The sequence below is a fragment of the Dermacentor andersoni genome, chromosome 3 (assembly GCF_023375885.2).
Source record: "Dermacentor andersoni chromosome 3, qqDerAnde1_hic_scaffold, whole genome shotgun sequence".
NCBI classification, from domain to species: domain Eukaryota; kingdom Metazoa; phylum Arthropoda; class Arachnida; order Ixodida; family Ixodidae; genus Dermacentor; species Dermacentor andersoni.
Window position 1 is genome coordinate 221,685,082 of NC_092816.1, and position 18,573 is coordinate 221,703,654.

Consider the following 18,573-nt stretch of genomic DNA (forward strand, 5'->3'; position numbering starts at 1 on the left):
TACTTTCGACGATCGCCGACCGTGTTCGCCGCTATCTTTGTGCTATAAGTGTAGCCTGTTTTTTTGTGGGCACAGGTTCGGCCAATAAAAGTTAGTTTTGTCCTTCACAGTATTGCTACTGTGTTCTTCAACGCCACCACCACGTGACATCTGGTGGAGGTGCTTTTTTGTTCATGTACCGGACGCCCCCGACAAGCCGTGATCCAAGCCCGGACCGCAAAAGAACACCAACGTAGTCCCGGACCATCGAGCAAGCCGCCGTCTTCAATAGCTGCCCCCCGGAGCACGGACTTCTACCGGAGAAGATAAAGAAGATTGTGACCAAGGCAACCCCAACGGCAGCCCCAGCGTTCCCCATCGTGCTGCAGCAGCCCAGGGAACCGCCGACGTTCCGCGGTTCCACATTTGAGGACCCGGAAAGCTGGCTGGAAACGTATGAGAGGGTCGCTACGTTTAACAGCTGGGCAAGCGACGACAAGCTACGACATGTCTATTTCGCATTGGAGGACACCGCCAGGACGTGGTTCGAGAATCGAGAAGCCACCTTGACGACGTCGGACCTCTTCCGAAGCGGCTTCCTGCAAACATTTACAAGCGTCGTGCGAAAAGAGCGAGCCCAAGCTCTACTGGAGACCAGAGCACAGCTGCTCAATGAGACGATCGCGATCTTCGCTGAGGAAATGAGCTGTCTGTTCCGCCACACCGACCCAGAACTGTCCGAGGAGAAGAAAGTCCGCCTACTGATGCGTGGTGTAAATGAGGAACTTTTTCGCCGGAATGGTAAGAAGCCCACCGAAGGCCGTCGACGAGTTTCTTCGTTAGGCGACGAGCATTGAGAAGACACTGGAATTGAGGAACCGGCAATTCGACCGACGCACAAAGCCAACAAGCTACGCCGCAATTCAATCACTGGCCACGGACGATCTGTGCGAGACCATCAGGGCCATTGTGCGCGAAGAACTGCGCAAGGTCTTGCCATCGCCGCAGCCTCAAGTGGCCTCGATCGCCGACATCGTGAAAGAAGAGGTACAGCAATCGCTTGGACTTCCTGAGGTGCAACCACAATAACCGCAGCCCCAGCCAGAAGCGAAGACTTACGCCGCCGTCGCACGCCGTCAAGGTCCCCCCCCCCCCCTCCGCGACCGCGCCAGAGGCCTGTAACGCCGCATTTCCGTCGTCCGCCACCGCCAGCACGACCACCCTTCGCCCAGCACACCTACGCGAGGAAGACGGACATTTGGCGCGCCCCCCCCCCCAACCACCGCCCGCTCTGCTAACACTGCGGCGAAGCCGGCCATGTGTACCGCCGATGCCCATACCGCGACCTGGGATTGCGAGGCTTCGCCGTCAACGCACAGCGCCCGAGGGAAGGTGAACGCCCTCGTGACATCGCCGACTACCTCGCCGCTACTCAGTGGAGCCCTCGACGACCGTCCCGTCGCCGTCACCAGGCCGCTACCTGTCGCCGCAGCGCCGACCATACACTGGCCCAGCCCGGGGCCGGTCCGTCAGCCCATATCCGGAAAACTAAAAGCAGCAACCGATGGAGGTGCGGTTGCTGTTCGTCGAACTGACGAAGATTCTCCGCCGCCGGCGAAGACGCCGAAAGGACTATCTCGGCGACGTAACAACGACGACACACCGCCGTCCCGACGAACTCTGGCAGGAAAGAACACGCTGACGAAAGACCACCTGGCGACGCCACGTACCAACCACAGGTCAACTCGACGCAGCCGTGATCCCACGCCAAGACCCAACTGTAACTCAAGACAATGAACCACCGACCTCGACGTGCTTCTCGGCGGCCACGCAGTCACCGCCTTAGTAGACACCGGAGCCGATTACTCCGTCATGAGTGAACACATCGCAGCCCAATTGAAGGAAGTTAAGACTGCATGGGAAGGCCCGTTAATTCGGACCGCTGGAGGACACCTCATAACGCCGACTGGAATGTGCACAGCAAGAATTACCATTCATGACCGGACTTACCCTGCCACCTTCGTTATCCTGCAACAGTGTTCACGAGACGTCATTCTCGGCATGGACATCCTAAACCAACACGGCGCAATCATCGACCTGAAGTCGAAGTCAATAACGCTGTCGGAAGATCAAGCAATACCGCCGGAGAGCCCTCGTAATCGCCACGCCTTGAGTGTGCTCGAAGATCAAGTGACCATCCCGCCTCGCTCCAGCATTGTTATTTCGGTCGGCACCGAAACACCCGCTGACGTAGAAGGCGTCATCAAAGGCGACCAACGTGTACTGCTCGACCGTGAAATTTGCGGCGCAAGGGGATCGCTCGACTGCACGGAGGAAACACGAAAGTGTTGCTGACAAACTTCAGCCAGGAGTTCAAGCACATCAACAAGGGCACGAAGATCGCATACATCGAGGAAATTCAGGAAACCAGCGATGCGTTTGTCCTCTCGGATTCTGTCGCATCTACCCCGACGACCGTAGTTCCCGAGCCAGACTTCGACATAAATCCAAGTCTCCCCGTGATTAAGCAGCAACAGCTCAGAAGTCTGCTTCGATGATACAAAGACTGCTTTTCGACGTCATCGAGGATTCGACAAACACCAGTCGCAAAGCATCGCATAATAACCGCATATCAAGAGTTTTATCACGCCCCGATTGGTAACAGCGTCATATCGCCAGCTCACCGCCATTCATCCCGGACCAATCATTCAAAGTCAGTGTACCTCCCGCATGCGCGCACATCATCCCATCTTTATTCGCTTTTTCCACGTACAGCGAGAGACTGGAATGATCTGCCTGAAGAAGCAGCGGACCACTCCAGTGTGACTGCGTTCAGGACTGCCATCGAACGCATTTTCCTTTGAAGCAGCCCAACCCTCATGTAAAACCCCTCTCCAGGGGCATTTGAGGAATAAATAAATAAATAAAGAGTGCGCTCGACCACTCCGCCAGAACCCTTATCAAGTTTCTACGCGAGAACGTGAAGCTATAAGGCACCAAGTCGACGAAATGCTGCACGACGACATCGTCCAGCCGTCAAAAAGCCCGTGGTCATCTCCTGTAGTCTTGGTCAAGAAAAAGGACGGAACCCTACGTTTCTGCATCGATTATCGTCGTCTGAACAAGATCACGAAGAAGGACGTATACCCCCTCCCACGGATAGAGGACGCATTGGATCGATTCTGCAACGCTAAATACTTCTTGTCAATGGACCTCAAGTCTGGATATTGGCAAATACAAGTCGACGAAAGAGATCACGAAAAGACCGCCTTCATCACCCCAGACGGCCTCTACGAGTTCAAGGTTATGCCATTTGGACTGTGCTCGGCGCCTGCAACGTTCCAGCGCGTGACGGACACGATTTTAGCAGGATTTAAGTGGCAGACCTTTCTCGTTTACATGGATGACGTCGTTGTCTTCGCCGGAAATTTCGACGATCACCTTAGGCGGCTTGCAACAGTATTAGAGGCCATCAAGTCATCAGGGCTCACTCTGAAGCCGGAAAAGTGCCTCTTCGCTTACGACGAGCTTCTGTTTCTAGGCCACATCATCAGCAAATCTGGAGTCTGCCCCGACCCGCAGAAGACAGCTGTCATCGCAAAGTTCCCGCAGCCCATCGACAAAAAGGCAGTGCGTAGATTCCTTGGCATGTGTGCCTACTATAGGCGTTTTGTCAAGGACTTTTCACGCATCGCGAAACCGCTAACGCATCCAACCAAATGTGATGTCGAGTCCAAGTGCGAAACGCCGCAGGCCGATGCATTTTAAGAACTGAAACGACGCATGCAGTCGGCACCGGTACTCGTACACTTCGACGAGAACGCCGATACCGAAATCCACACTGACGCCAGTAACCTAGGCCTCGGTGCTGTCCCAGTCCAGAGGAAAGACAGACTTGAACGGGTGGTATCTTACGCTAGCAGGTCGCTGTCAAAGGCGGAAGGCAATTATACGACTGAAAAAGAATGCCTCGCCATCATTTGGGCTACCGCAAAATTCCGCCCTTACCTCTATGGCACGCCATTCAAAGTCGTCAGCGACCATCACGCGTTGTGTTGGCTAGCTAACTTAAAGGACCCTTCAGGACGGCTGGCGCGGTGGAGCCTCAGACTGCAAGAATATGACGTCACCGTAATATACAAGTCCGGAAGAAAACACTCCGACGCCGACTGCTTATCGCGCGTCCATCGATCCCCCGCCGCAAGACGACGAGGACGACGACGCCTTCCTTGGAATAATAAGCGCGGAAGACTTCACTAAACAGCAGCTAGCAGACCCGGAGCTAAAAGGCCTCGTCGAGTACTTGGAAGGGAGCACCGACGTTGTCCCTAGGGCATTTGAGCGCGGGTTGTCTTCGTTCACGCTTCAAAACAACCTGATCGTGAAGAACTTCTCACCAGTTAGCGCCAACTACCTTCTTGTTGTACCGTCAGCGCTGCGTCCAGAAATACTGCACGCCCTACACGACGATCCAACCGCTGTGCACCTCGGATTCTCCCGGACGCTGTCGAGGATACAGGGAAGGTATTACTGGCCGCGTCTGACCGCCGACGTCGCCCGTTACGTCAAGACATGCCGAGACTGTCAGCGACTCAAGACACCACCGACAAGGCCAGCAGGATTACTACAGCCGATCGAACCTCCTCGTCGACCATTCCAGCGGATTGGGATGGATTTGTTGGGGCCGTTTCCGACGTCAACATCCGGGAATAAGTGGATCGTCGTGGCGACGGACTACCTCACCCGCTTCGCTGAAACTAACGTTGTACCAAAAGGCAGCGCAGCCGAAGTGGCGAAATTTTTCGTCGAGCATATCCCGCTGCGACATGGTGCCCCAGAAGTCCTCATCCCCGACAGAGGAACGGCTTTCAACGTCACCACCACGTGAAAACATTTACAACTGAGGTTAATGACGTTCAGGCAACTGCCAGACTTCGTCTTCCTCTCGTCCAATCCAACTTCTTCCTTCCCTTCACCGTAACAATATATATATATATATATATATATATATATATATATATATATATATATATATATATATATATATATATCATCAGCCTGGTTATGCCCACTGCAGGGCAAAGGCCTCTCCCATACTTCTCCAACTACCCCGGTCATGTACTAATTGTGGCCATGTTGTCCCTGCAAACTTCTTAATCTCATCCGCCCACCTAACTTTCTGCCGCCCTCTGCTACGATTTCCTTCCCTTGGAATCCATTCCGTAACTCTTAATGACCATCGGTTATCTTCCCTCCTCATTACGTGTCCTGCCCATGCCCATTTCTTTTTCTTGATTTCAACTAAGATATCATTAACTCGCGTTTGTTCCCTCACCCAATCTGCTCTTTTCTTATCCCTTAACATTACACCTATCATTCTTCTTTCCATAGCTCGTTGCGTCGTCCTCAATTTAAGTAGAACCCTTTTCGCAAGCCTCCAGGTTTCTGCCCCGTACTTGAGTACTGGTAAGACACAGCTGTTATAAACTTTTCTCTTGAGGGATAATGGCAACCTGCTGTTCATGATCTGAGAATGCCTGCCAAACGCGCCCCAGCCCATTCTTATTCTTCTGATTATTTCAGTCTCATGATCCGGATCCGCAGTCACTACCTGTCCTAAGTAGATGTATTCCCTTACCACTTCCAGTGCCTCACTACCTATTGTAAACTGCTGTTCCCTTCCGAGACTGTTAAACATTACTTTAGTTTTCTGCAGATTAATTTTTAGACCCACCCTTCGGCTTTGCCTCTCCAGGTCAGTGAGCATGCATTGCAATTGGTCCCCTGAGTTACTAAGCAAGGCAATATCATCAGCGAATCGCAAGTACCTAAGGTATTCTCCATTAACTCTTATCCCCAATTCTTCCCAATCCAGGTCTCTGAATACCTCCTCTAAACACGCTGTGAATAGCATCGGAGAGATCGTATGTCCCTGCCTGACGCCTTTCTTTATTGGGATTTGGTTGCTTTCTTTATGGAGGACAACGGTGGCTGTGGAGCCGCTATAGATATCTTTCAGTATTTTTACATACGGCTCGTCTACACCCTGATTCTGCAATGCCTCCATGACTGCTGAGGTTTCGACTGAATCAAATGCTTTTTCGTAATCAATGAAAGCTATATATAAAGGTTGGTTATATTCCGCACATTTTTCTATCACCTGATTGATAGTCTGAATATGGTCCATTGTTGAGTAGCCTTTACGGAATCCTGCCTGGTCCTTTGGTTGACGGAAGTCTAAGGTGTTCCTGATTCTATTTGCAATTACCTTAGTAAATACTTTGTAGGCAACGGACAGTAAACTGATCGGTCTATAATTTTTCAAGTCTTTGGCGTCCCCTTTCTTATGGATTAGGATTATGTTAGCGTTTTTCCAAGATTCCGGTACGCTCGAAGTCCTGAGGCATTGCGTATACAGGGTGGCCAGTTTCTCTAGAACAATCTGCCCACCATCCTTCAACAAATCTGCTGTTACCTGATCCTCCCCAACTGCGTTCCCCCTTTGCATAGCTCCCAAGGCTTTCTTTACTTCTTCCGGTGTTACCTGTGGGATTTCGAATTCCTCTAGACTATTATCTCTTCCATTATCGTCGTGGGTGCCACTGGTACTGTATAACTCTCTATAGAACTCCTCAGCCACTTGAACTATCGCATCCATATTAGTAATGATATTGCCGGCTTTGTCTCTTAACGCATACATCTGATTCTTGCCAATTCCTAGTTTCTTCTTCACTGCTTTTAGGCTTCCTCCGTTCCTGAGAGCATGTTCAATTCTATCCATATTATACTTCCTTATGTCAGCTGTCTTACGCTTGTTGATTACCTTCGAAAGTTCTGCCAGTTCTATTCTAGCTATATAAATATATATATATATATATATATATATATATATATATATATATATATATATATATATATATATATATATATATTGTTATATTGTGTTTACTAGTCCGTTTTCCATTTTAGACTGTGGTGAAACGCAGAGCGGGACAGGCGACACAGGAAGCGCTTGTCCTCGTTTTTTTCTGTGTCCCCTGTCCCGCTTCGCGCTGCACCACAATGTCTAAAGATTATGCCTCGTCCTTTGAAAAGGACATAAGGATACAACGAATGTACGAAGCGTTTACTTTTTATCTGCGTTTCGGCTGAAGTCCGGCTGGAGTCACTGAAAGCTATCTGTTTCTCTCTCTCTCTCTCTCTCTCTCTCTCTCTATATATATATATATATATATATATATATATATATATATATATATTTACAGCATAGTGTGCATGTGTGTGTGTGTGTGTGTGTGTGTGTGTGTGTGTGCTAGTGGCAGACGATGCGCCTGTCGTCTGCTCGTATTGTCGTCCCTCGCCGAACATGGGTGGCTATGGCCGGGACCCGTTTTCCGAGATTAAAACCAAGGGATGAGTCTCGGCATGGCCGCTATTGTCTCTTTTTAAGCAGACGCTCTTTCGACGCTAGCGCCAAGGTCCCCTTCAGTTACGGCCCTAGCATGAGGGCGATTCTTTGGCAATATGGCGGTGCACACGATTGTTTACGTTGTCTTGGCAACAGAAACAGCGGGCACGTGGCGCCTCCTCACCCTAGCACTTTGTTTTCCCTTTGTTTTTATTATGACGGCCCACTCCGCTCCTTCTCCACACTTCCCCATGCCCGGCGCGTCTTTATTTTTGCTTTCTTTTTTCTGTCCGCGGCACGTTTTCCTTTTTTTATCGAGCCTGTGCGCTACCCCAGGCATTGTTTGTGAACTGGCGCGTGGTGCGCCGTGGGTTCTTTATGCGTTAGCACACACGCAGTCTTGTCCAAACTTTCACAGCTTAGACAGCTTTGACAAACGTGGACTATGACAGCATATGCCAGCGCATATATAAATTCCATTTCCAACACAACAGACCTTTGGCCTCGTTTTATTGAGTACCGTTTCCGAAAACAAATATTTTCACATAACTTGGCATGATACACGCTCAGAAAATAAAAAGGCGAAAATGCATGACATGTATATGATTACTAAACACCACAAAAGTTCACCGACAGTGGACTAACAAAAAAATAAAACTCAATAAAACGCACAGGTAATGGCAAAAACAATTACTCACGAAATACCTAAAAAATAGAATAAAATGCTAAGATTGATTGATTGACAGCCATACCAAAAAAAAACAATAGCTTACTTATAAACCTGCACAAGAATATATGGAATGCGTGGCATGTTCATTACTACTGAACAAAATGAAAAAGACATGACAGAACAAAAATAACATTATACTAAAAATTTAAATACACATTATTACATTATTTTGCACTTGGTCACAACTTGAGTAACGGTCGCAAGGGGGAACAGAAGGTAGTCAGCCTTTGCAGCAGCACATAGAAAACATTCGCAGAAAGGCCTATTGCTCAATCAAAGACTAGGTAAAATACGCCAACAACACGGCTTTTCTTTCACCCCGAATGCACTGCTTAGCAGTAAAATTACGTCACTTAAGGCACGAAGTCGACGTACTGTGCACTCCTTTGTGTAATAAACACGAACTGCAAAAATTTGCATTTACTACTCTTGCAATACCCATGCTTCCGAGAAGAAAAAAAAAGCGTGTCATGTCTACACATAAATTGTTCGCGCGATTTTCCCATCGGCGCTTACTGAGATAATTCAGAAACACGAACAGTAATTTTTCAGCCCTTTTTACGTTTGTAGAACGTGACACACAGAAAAAGCACTGAGGGCGGAATGCAAAACTGGGCAAGTTACTGAAGTTGCAGAATGAGACTTGGCACCGAAAAACACAAGTCATAGGCAAGGTGACACTAAGGAGGAACATCTATGTGTCAGCTTTCTCTACAGGTAAGAGGGAAGTGTACCACAATCAAGGCGCAGCGACGTCCGGAGAATCATGGAACACACATGGACAGAGCCGTGTTCATGCACATGCGCCTTCTGATGTCGTTGGGGCTGCGCGCTCACCTGTTGTCATTAAGCACCCGGAACAACATTGCAGGGCTTATTTTAACGCGATAGCGTTAAGGAGCTCGTGTCGCAGAAAAGCCAGTGTCGTCGGCGTCGGCGGTTTTGGCCGTGAGCGAAAAATGGCGGAAGGCAATTCCATAAATAAAAACTTGCAAGATGAGCTGGGTGGGAATCGAACCAGGGTCTCCGGTGTGTGAGACGGAGACGCTACCACTCAACCATGAGCTAGATTCTTCTCCACTCAGCCATGAGCTCGATGCTTCAACGCATCGAGCTCATGGCTGAGTGGAGAATAAACACGGTATCTGAATACGCCCAAATTGACAGACGTTCGCAAGTTTCATGAACGCTGTTAGAGCGACGCCTAGCGATGATGATCATGACAGCCATTCCTCGAATAGTCTGCTTCGGGATCCACGCAGGCGCATCAAGGCCTTTCAGCTAAACACACGCAGCATACGCAACAGGAGTGACATGATCCTTGATATCCTTGGCTCCTTTTCATTTAGTTTTCGCTTGCTATTGTTTTCTGAAACATGGCTATCTCTAAGATCCACCATATTTTGAAAACTATAGTTACAATGTGCGTTAGTGCGTTCTTTATGAAGAGGAGGTGGTGTGGCTATTTACGTTAAGCAATCATTAAAACATGACGTTATCTCCCGATTCTCCATTGTTAGCGAGGCTGTAGATTGTCTTATGATACGCCTAGAAAAAGCATTTGCTGTGGTCGTTTATCGACCACCTTCTGGGACTAAATCTGGATTTGCCAAGTTCATGGAAGATTTGCTGGAATATTTGTGTCACACTGGCTTTCCATTTGTGGTAATTGGCGACGTGAATATCGATATGTTATCTCAGGATGCATCGTCACGTCAGTTAACAGTACTAGCGAAATCGTTTGCTTGCAATAACGTAATTTCTAAGGCAACCCATCTCACAGCACAGACTGCGACTTTGCTTGATACCTGTTTTTGACCCGCCGTGATTGCTTAGTGGCTATGGTGTTGGGCTGCTAAGCACAAGGTTGCGGGATCAAATCCCGGCCACGGCGGCTGCATTTCGATAGAGGCGAAATGCGAAAACACCCGTGCACTTAGGTTTAGGGGCACGTTAAAGAACCCTGGGTTGTCGAAATTTCCGGGGTCTCCCACTACTGCGTGCCTCATTATGAGGAAGTGGTTTTGGCATGTAAAACCCCATAATTTAATTTTTTTTAATCTGTTTGACGAACGTACGCCCGCCTCATTGCATTGCTGGAGTGTTGGTTGTAGAAGTAAGCGACCATTTACCTATCTTTTCTACCCTCCCTTCTTCCAATGATAGTCGCGAAGCTAATGAAAAAGTGAGGTCACGCCACATCAACGCTAGGACACTAGAAATATTCCGGCTTCATGTTGTTCAAACCGAGTGGAATCACGTGTTCCGGGAAAAGGATCCTAACTTGGCAGACAACGTATTCATGTCTAAACTGATAAAATGTTATAATGGTGCTTTCCCGGTATCTGTAAGATCCGTAATACGGCAGAAAATTAGAAAAGCCTGGATAACTAATATCTTACTTAAAAAAATAAAAAAGGGAGAATAGCATGTAGCACGAAATTGTAAAGACACGCGACATAAATTTATTTATTGAGTTTAGAAAGTACAGAAACCAGCTGAGGTGTGCAAAGTTAAGATATTATGAGAATTTATTTTTTTAAATAAGCAATGATCCCAGGATAATTTGGAACGAGGTTAGAAATCTTTCCTCGAATAAAACAAAACCACGTCCCTAGCATTCTAGCTAACTCTAGCGGCCTTGGCTACAGAAAGGTTGCAACTGAAATGAACGATTACTTCATTACTAGTTGTGGTTACGATAAAATATGTGATGACGATGATCCAAGATTATCGATAAATGACCGTGGTTTACCTAACTCCAAAGTTTTGCATTCTATTTCATGTCGTGAGACTGAAGAATTAATAACCAAGATTAAAAACAACTGTGGGGCAGGACATGATGACATCAAGCCTGTGCCAACAAAATACGTTGCTGATGTGATATCGCCCGCGCTCTCATACATTATTAACCTAACTTTCTCTACTGGGTTTTTTTCCTGATCAACTGAAAATAGCTCGTGTGTGTCCGGTCTTCAAAGGTGGTAATGACAAAGAAATTGCAAACCAATATCGGTACTTCCGATACTGTCGAAAGTGTTTGAAAGTGTTATTAATATCCGATTACTATTTCTTTTTAATAAGTATAATATCATAAGTGAGGCCCAGTTTGGCTTTCAAAAAGGCAAATCCACCGAGCTTGCTTTACTCGATATTAAAAGTGAGATACTAAGTAATTTCGAGGGAAAGCTTTGCACGCTGGGACTGTTTGTAGATTTCCGTAAAGCATTCGGCACCGTGTGCCACAGCGTTCTTCTACGAAAACTTAATAACGACGGCGTCCGTGGTATTGACAATAGGTTACTACAAAATTACTTGACAGACCGTTACCAATATGTAGTTATTAATCAGGAGACATCCTCGCGTGCTAAGGTCAACAAAGGTGCCCACAAGGATCTATACTCGGTCCACTGTTATTTATCATTTACGTAAATGACCTGTGTCGCATTCCGGATTCTCCACACATGTTCCCCACACTACAATCACACTTTTGTATTCAAAGCTCTGTTTTTTCTTTTCTTCTTTCTTTATCCAGTTTTTCTTTTTTTGCTGACGAAGCACAACCGTTGTATAATGTAGGCTGCTACTATTGCCACAATTGTAGTAACCCCCATTTGTTTCCTGTTTAGGAGGTCCCCCCCACAGTTTTTACTTCGCGACCTCCGACTGTACAATTATACTTCACAAAAAAAAGTAAATTATTTACTTGCTATAGTGGCACAGTGACAACGTACCATCCTGCACCCTCATGTAAAACTCGTGCAACAATGCGAAAAACAGGCAAAGAGCCTGTTCTTGTGGCGATGAAAGAGTAGAAGGCACGTTAAAGAAAAGTAAATCAAAACTGTGCAGTGAAATCAGCCAGTTGCATCCCTTCCTGTGAATCTTCGAATTTTTTTAAGTACAAACGGTTCTTGCATGTTCACAGCTGATCAAGTGTGCAGAAACATCCATGCCTTACATGTTTCTAATAACAATTTCTAAGAAGTTCGTGATCACATATATTAGTGTGTAAACCCATACAACGATACCCACTGTGATTACTACCTTTATAAGTAATGAAGTACCGTGCTACTTGAAAGAACTGGGATTTTAAAGAAGTTTCTGCATTTCAACTATACGCAATATGCAGTTTATGCAATAAAGGGCCACAAACAGCTTTCTTGCTCTGCCGCACTAATTTATTGCACTTTTCACCTATATACAGGCAAGAAAAACCACAAATCTGTCTTGTGCTTCAATTTATTCACCTGCCACTGTGGCTATGGCATTCTGCTGCTAACACAAGGTGAGGGGTTGAGTAGACAGCCATGGCAGTCGCCTTTCGATGTGAGTCACAAGTAAAAAAAAGCTCTTGTACTTAGATTTAGCTCATCCTTTATTGAACCCAAAGGCCATTGCAAAGTAGGGCATGCATATGTAAAATCTAACAAGCAATACTAACACCAACCGAAAGCAAAGGGCACAATTGCAAAACAAGCATTTTTTTATACTTCAAATGTGTTACCATTGATTGCATGAATATGCATTGTTCAGCAGCACTGCACAAATAAGCATGATCAGTATCTCAGTAATCTCAGTAAACGCTAACTGAAAAATATGTTCTGACTCGCCTGTTATCTCCATGCAATCGGGCTCCTTGGTTTAACTTGAGTTTAAAACAGCTTCTTAACAAGAAAAAACGCATTTTTCGACGCTTCAAGCTATCTGGGGAAACAAAAGCAAAAGCTGCCTATGTAGCTATCGCATCTGAATATAAAATGGCCATTCGCTCAGCCAAGAATTACTTTTTTTTCTGAAACACTACCTCATCTGCTCACAACTAATCCTAAGAAGTTTTGGAACATTATTAACGTACGCAAACCCACAGAAATCATTCTGAAAACTGACGATGGATTTCCTGTCCCCCGTGAGCTTTGCTCAACGGTTTTTAACAACACATTCTCGCTATCTTTTTCTGACGCTCTAATAGATACTTCCCCGTCCGCACGTGCCTTTACGTACCCTGAGATGGAGCCGATTTCGATCGGTTTAGATGGCATATACAATTTGATTAAGAAAGCTAAACTTTCTTCATCGGCAGGTGTTGATACCATAAATTACAAATTCCTTAAGAGTACTGTAGCGTATTCATCTGCTTTCTTGTCATATATTTTTACGCAGTTTTTGCAGAGTTCAACACTTCCGGACGACTGGAGGACGGCGAAGGTGATTCCAGTCCACAAATCCAGTGATACACATAACCCCTTAAACTACCGGCCGATCTCCTTAACTTCTATTCCATGCAAATTATTAGAGCACATAATCTACTGCAACCTGATTATGGCTGAATAAACGTACACTCGCCAACTGAAAAAAAAATTCAGAACACGGATTGACGTTTCGGCGCCCAATACGGGTGCCTTGTTCACAATGAGCGAATGCATGGAATGCATGGAATGCGAATGCAACCTGATTAGCTTTCTCGAGTCTAATAATTTTTTTGCGTCACAGCAGCATGGTTTTCGCAAAAATTATTCTTGTGAGACTCAATTATTAACCTTTACTAATGATTTGTCTTCCGCTTTAGATCGAGCTTCAGTTATTGACTGCATCTTCCTTGTCTTCGCGAAAGCTTTCGATACCATCTCACATCGACTACTATTACTGAAACTTAGCACACTCCATCTTGATTGTAACTTGCTTAAGTGGATTGAATGTTTCTTGCAGAATAGAACACAGTACGTTTCTGTTAATGATCATGACTCTAAATCATGCAATGTAACATCCGGTGTTCCTCAGGGATCAGTCCTAGGGCCTCTTCTTTTTCTAAATTATATTAATGACCTGCCTGATTCTGTTACTTCTAACATAAAGCTCTTTGCAGACGACTGCGTTCTGTACCGCGTAATTTCTAATGAGTCTGACTTCTCCGTTCTTCAATCTGACTTAAATAAAATTTCTTCTTGGTGTGATGCATGGCTTATGAAACTAAACATTAACAAATGTAAAGCAATGAGGGTGTCTCGAAAGATTAACCAGTTCATTTCTCAGGGCTATGATCTTAATGGTTGCCCTCTTCAGTTCGTCGACAGCTACAAGTATCTAGGCGTCCATATCACTAATAATCTGTCATGGCAGAAGCATATCCACCATGTTATTAACAAAGCTAACAGTTCCCTTGGTTTTCTCTGGCGGAATTTCCACCTCGCTCCCGTTCCGCTGAAGCTACTACTACATAAAACACTCGTGCGTTCTAAACTCGAGTACGCTTCATCGATATGGGACCCGTATACTAGCTCGTTAACACAGTCCATAGAATCGGTTCAGAACCGCTCAGTTAGGCTTATCCTCTCTAACTGCTATCGCTTAGCCAGCGTTTCTCGCATGAAGCAAATGCTTGAACTGCCTCTCCTTTCTACTAGACGTCGAATTTCCCGCTTATGCCTGTTTCACAAAATATACTACACTAATAATGAGCTAAAAATGACACTTCTTTCGCCACCGAGCCATTTGTCATTCCGTATTGATCATCGAATGAAGGTTGGGGTGCCTCAGTGTAAAAGCAATGTATACCTCGAAGCCTTCATCCCGAAAACAAGTAAAGAATGGAATCGCCTTCCCGCATCCACCATCACTATCACAGACCATGATGTGTTCAAGACGGCTATCTGTGACCATGTGCTGCCTCATTAGCTATATTTTTTTCTATAGCCACTCCTCCCTGTCATGCCTGTACGGCCTTGAGAGTAAATAAATGAAAATGAAAATTAATCTATCAGGTAGCTGATTTTACAGATTTATAAATGTCAAAAGACCTGAACGCTCATACTACACCTTGCACACAGCACAAAGAAAACCTTTTTCAAGAGTTGTCCCTTCTGGTAGATATGAGTGGGCCATAAGTGGCAGAAACTTTATTAAAGGGCATTGTGTAATATCGCTTATGAAATAATGAAGAGAGTGAAGAGGCTTTTAGCAGCAGTAACTCATGCTACTCTAGTAAGAGGAATGATGAGCAAGAAAATTTCTGGTAGAGCACTTAAGTTCAGCAGTAACAATTTGAAAGACAGAAAATTCCAGGTGAGAGTTCAAGGTATATTTGGCCCAACCACACCATCAACACAGGCATACTACAAGAAGTACTAGTCTATGGTGTACTACAGTTTATGGGAAAGCTATATCATACAGAAATCAAGAATGATGCAACAAGCTCTCGACAACACTGCAGACTTTCTTGGCCAGTCTGGCCTCTCCCTTTCCGATAAGTCAGCTTACATCGACGTCGGAAAAAAGACTAGAGTCAAGAACTACCCGAGATTGCACATTGTATTTCACATAGCTGGACAAATATATCCGCAAGTCAGCATCCACAAATCCCCAGTGAGTGTAAGACCATGACGGCAGTGCCAACACGTGGGTGAAACAATTATGTCATGCCTGGATGCAAATTCTACGTCTGGTGAAAAAAATAACCTCGAAATCATAGGGGGTGGACGAGCGGATACTATGGAAAATCGCAGGTGCTGTGCTTGTGTCCAAGGTATTGTACGGTATGAATTACCAGCAGCACACAAAAAAGACAACTCATTGAATACAGGCATCGAGTAGGAACAGGTCTTTCCAACTTTACCATGCTTCAAGACTTCTATGAGAAAGAGCAAACGAACAAACACCTAGACAAAGTAGAGTTGCAGCCTTCAGCACAAATTCTTTGCCTCAAGAGCTCATAACCTGGTCCCAAGATACTATGACAGCTAGCATATGAGATGCAAAGACGACTACCCCTCCCTTCAGAAACACAACCCCAGGAGTACCTGAACTTGAAACACAACAGGCTCATACCGTGCAATATGGGGGTAAATAATTAGGCCAGGAGACTATATGCAACTGCCGAACACATTGAGGTGGTTGCTAATCATGAAGATGCAAGCAAACATCAGGCACATATAGTACACTGATGTGGCAACAGCAGCACAACACTACGTAAAATTAAACCTCATACAAGTGATTACCATTCCAGGTCATCCTACACCTAGAAAAGCTGAACTGAAAAACAATCAAAGCGGCACTTGCAGTGCAAATTTGCAGACTACGACACCCTGCACACTTGCATAGATTCACCAGAGACTGTCTGGGCCTGCACATCAGGATTCAAGATTCATTTATTTCTCCAAGAGAAAAAGGCCCGGGACAAAAAGCTGTCTTGGAGCAGCTTGACGGGGTCCGGTGCCCATTTACAAGATGGCAGCAGTGAAGGGAAAAAAATACAATTTCACATACATCAATAATCAAGGAACCATACACAATGCAGAATTACAATTAAACTTAATGTAAGACAAACGTAAAATTAAAATATACAATGCACTGAGAAGCAAGCAAAAAGCATAAAACAACGGTATAGCAGAAACAGAAGGTTTAAAACATAATTACAGTTCAACACTACGATATAGTAAATGAAGTTCAAACACAATACATAGAAGTATTTTTCTTTTTATACCATGGCAAAAAAATATATAAAAAGAATACCCTAATTTGAGTTTGAGCCGACCACATGCTCAAAAAATTGCTGAACAATTTTTGTGTGTTTAGGTTCATATTTTCAGTGCACCATTTGTTTGTGTTAAGGGTGTTCGGAACCCGGAAATGCAACATTCGGGAGCCATACGTTGTGCGAATTCGGGGTAGATGCCATTTCTCTTTGCACCTGGTGCTTGTATGCGCTTGTGTCCCACAAGATTGTCGGGAAAATCAGGAGATTGGCATGCGACTTAGAAGCACATGGCCAAAAATTAAATTACAGGATGCATAGTCATGCAGATATTCCAGGACACAAGCAGGCTTACGATCCCGACATCAGAACTGAAAACTGGACGAGTTGGTATGTATTCATTATTAACTAAAGCGCTACAGATAGACAACGGACAAGAATGAAGCGCTGTGTGTGTTCACTTCGTTCTTGTGCATCGTATTTCTGTTGCACTTTAGTTAATGAATTCATGAGGCAGCACAGGAGACAAACAATACACCCGCCCAAGGCCGTGATTTCACATCCAAATCTACGCGCGCGCGCACGCGTAGACGGATGAGGGCTAAATTCCAACTAAGGTTCCTTGTAAAAATGTGACGGTTTATACAGCTTGCCAGAAAAAAAAGACAGCTTTGAAGGCTAGATAAAAATTGGTGCTTGATGCAACCAAACATTAATAAATATGCTACAGAAAGAAAATACAGAAAAAATTCCAAGTGCAGGAAAAAAAATCATTACAATCGCCAATCATGCATGCCAGCACCTTTCAAGAAACACTGTTTTTATTCCAATAGACAGACTGACAGCTTGCTTATACAAGCACACTCTTCCAGTTTCATGCCATTGAAAAAAAAGACGAGTTTCTTAGAAGGTAGCCTCATGCGCACTTGATGATGCCGTTTTTCTTCCTGGACTTTTTATTTATTTATTTATTTATTTATTTATTTATTTATTTATTTATTTATTTATTTATTTATTTATTTATTACATACCTGCATCACCCATGCGGGCATCACAGAAGGTGGGATTACATTTTAAAGGAAGAAACTCAAGAAATTAAATGTATGTTTATTTGTATTTTCTCTCTTTCCTGATGTGGATTATGTTTGGTTTCATCAAGCACTAGTTTCTATCATGCTTTCTTGCTGTACTAATTTCTGGTAACTTTTATAAGTCGATGCATTTTCACAATAAGCCTTTTAATTAGAAGTTAGCGTACCCTGTTCTTACTGCTTGCAACATGCTATTGCAACATTGCAAAAATAAAAAATTATATAAGGTACACAGAAGCATCAAAGGGCCATTAAAGTGACTTGTTGCAGTATAAAAGAATAAAGAATTGCCTGGCTGCAAACGGCACCAGAGAACACATAGGACAAACAAGAAAACCGACATGATCTAACAACCGAAAGTATAATGTACACGCCGAGTAAATGCTGGCTGACAAGCAATAAACCGGACATACACAAAAAGGAGAAGCAAAAATTAATGTGTGTTTCCTGACGGGAAATGCATACATTTCTAACGGAGGCAATGCTGACAAGATTCTCCCAGCGTTTTTAGATCTACATATTCTATAATTTCTCTAGGCAGCAGACCTGCAAAGATCTTCTAGCTTCTTCCTCTACAATGCATGCTGTTGCGATGCCGTTTCTCGAACCTCGACCGACGTTAATGTTTGGTAGCATAGCTTTGTCGGCGGGCTGCAGGTGTCCGGTAGACTATGGTGACCCGGCAAGGACGAGACGATTTCTAGTGCGAAAGTAAAACTCTTGTTTGGGCTAGTTGGTTCATGCTTGAAAGAAAAGAGCAAGGCGCAATAGACCAGGACAGAAGAACACAATCGACAGGACCGGCGCCGGTCCTGCCGTCTGTGTTCTTCTTCTGTCCTGGTCTATTGCGCCTTGCTCTTGTCATTCTAGTGCGAAACTTGCACTGTTTATTCAA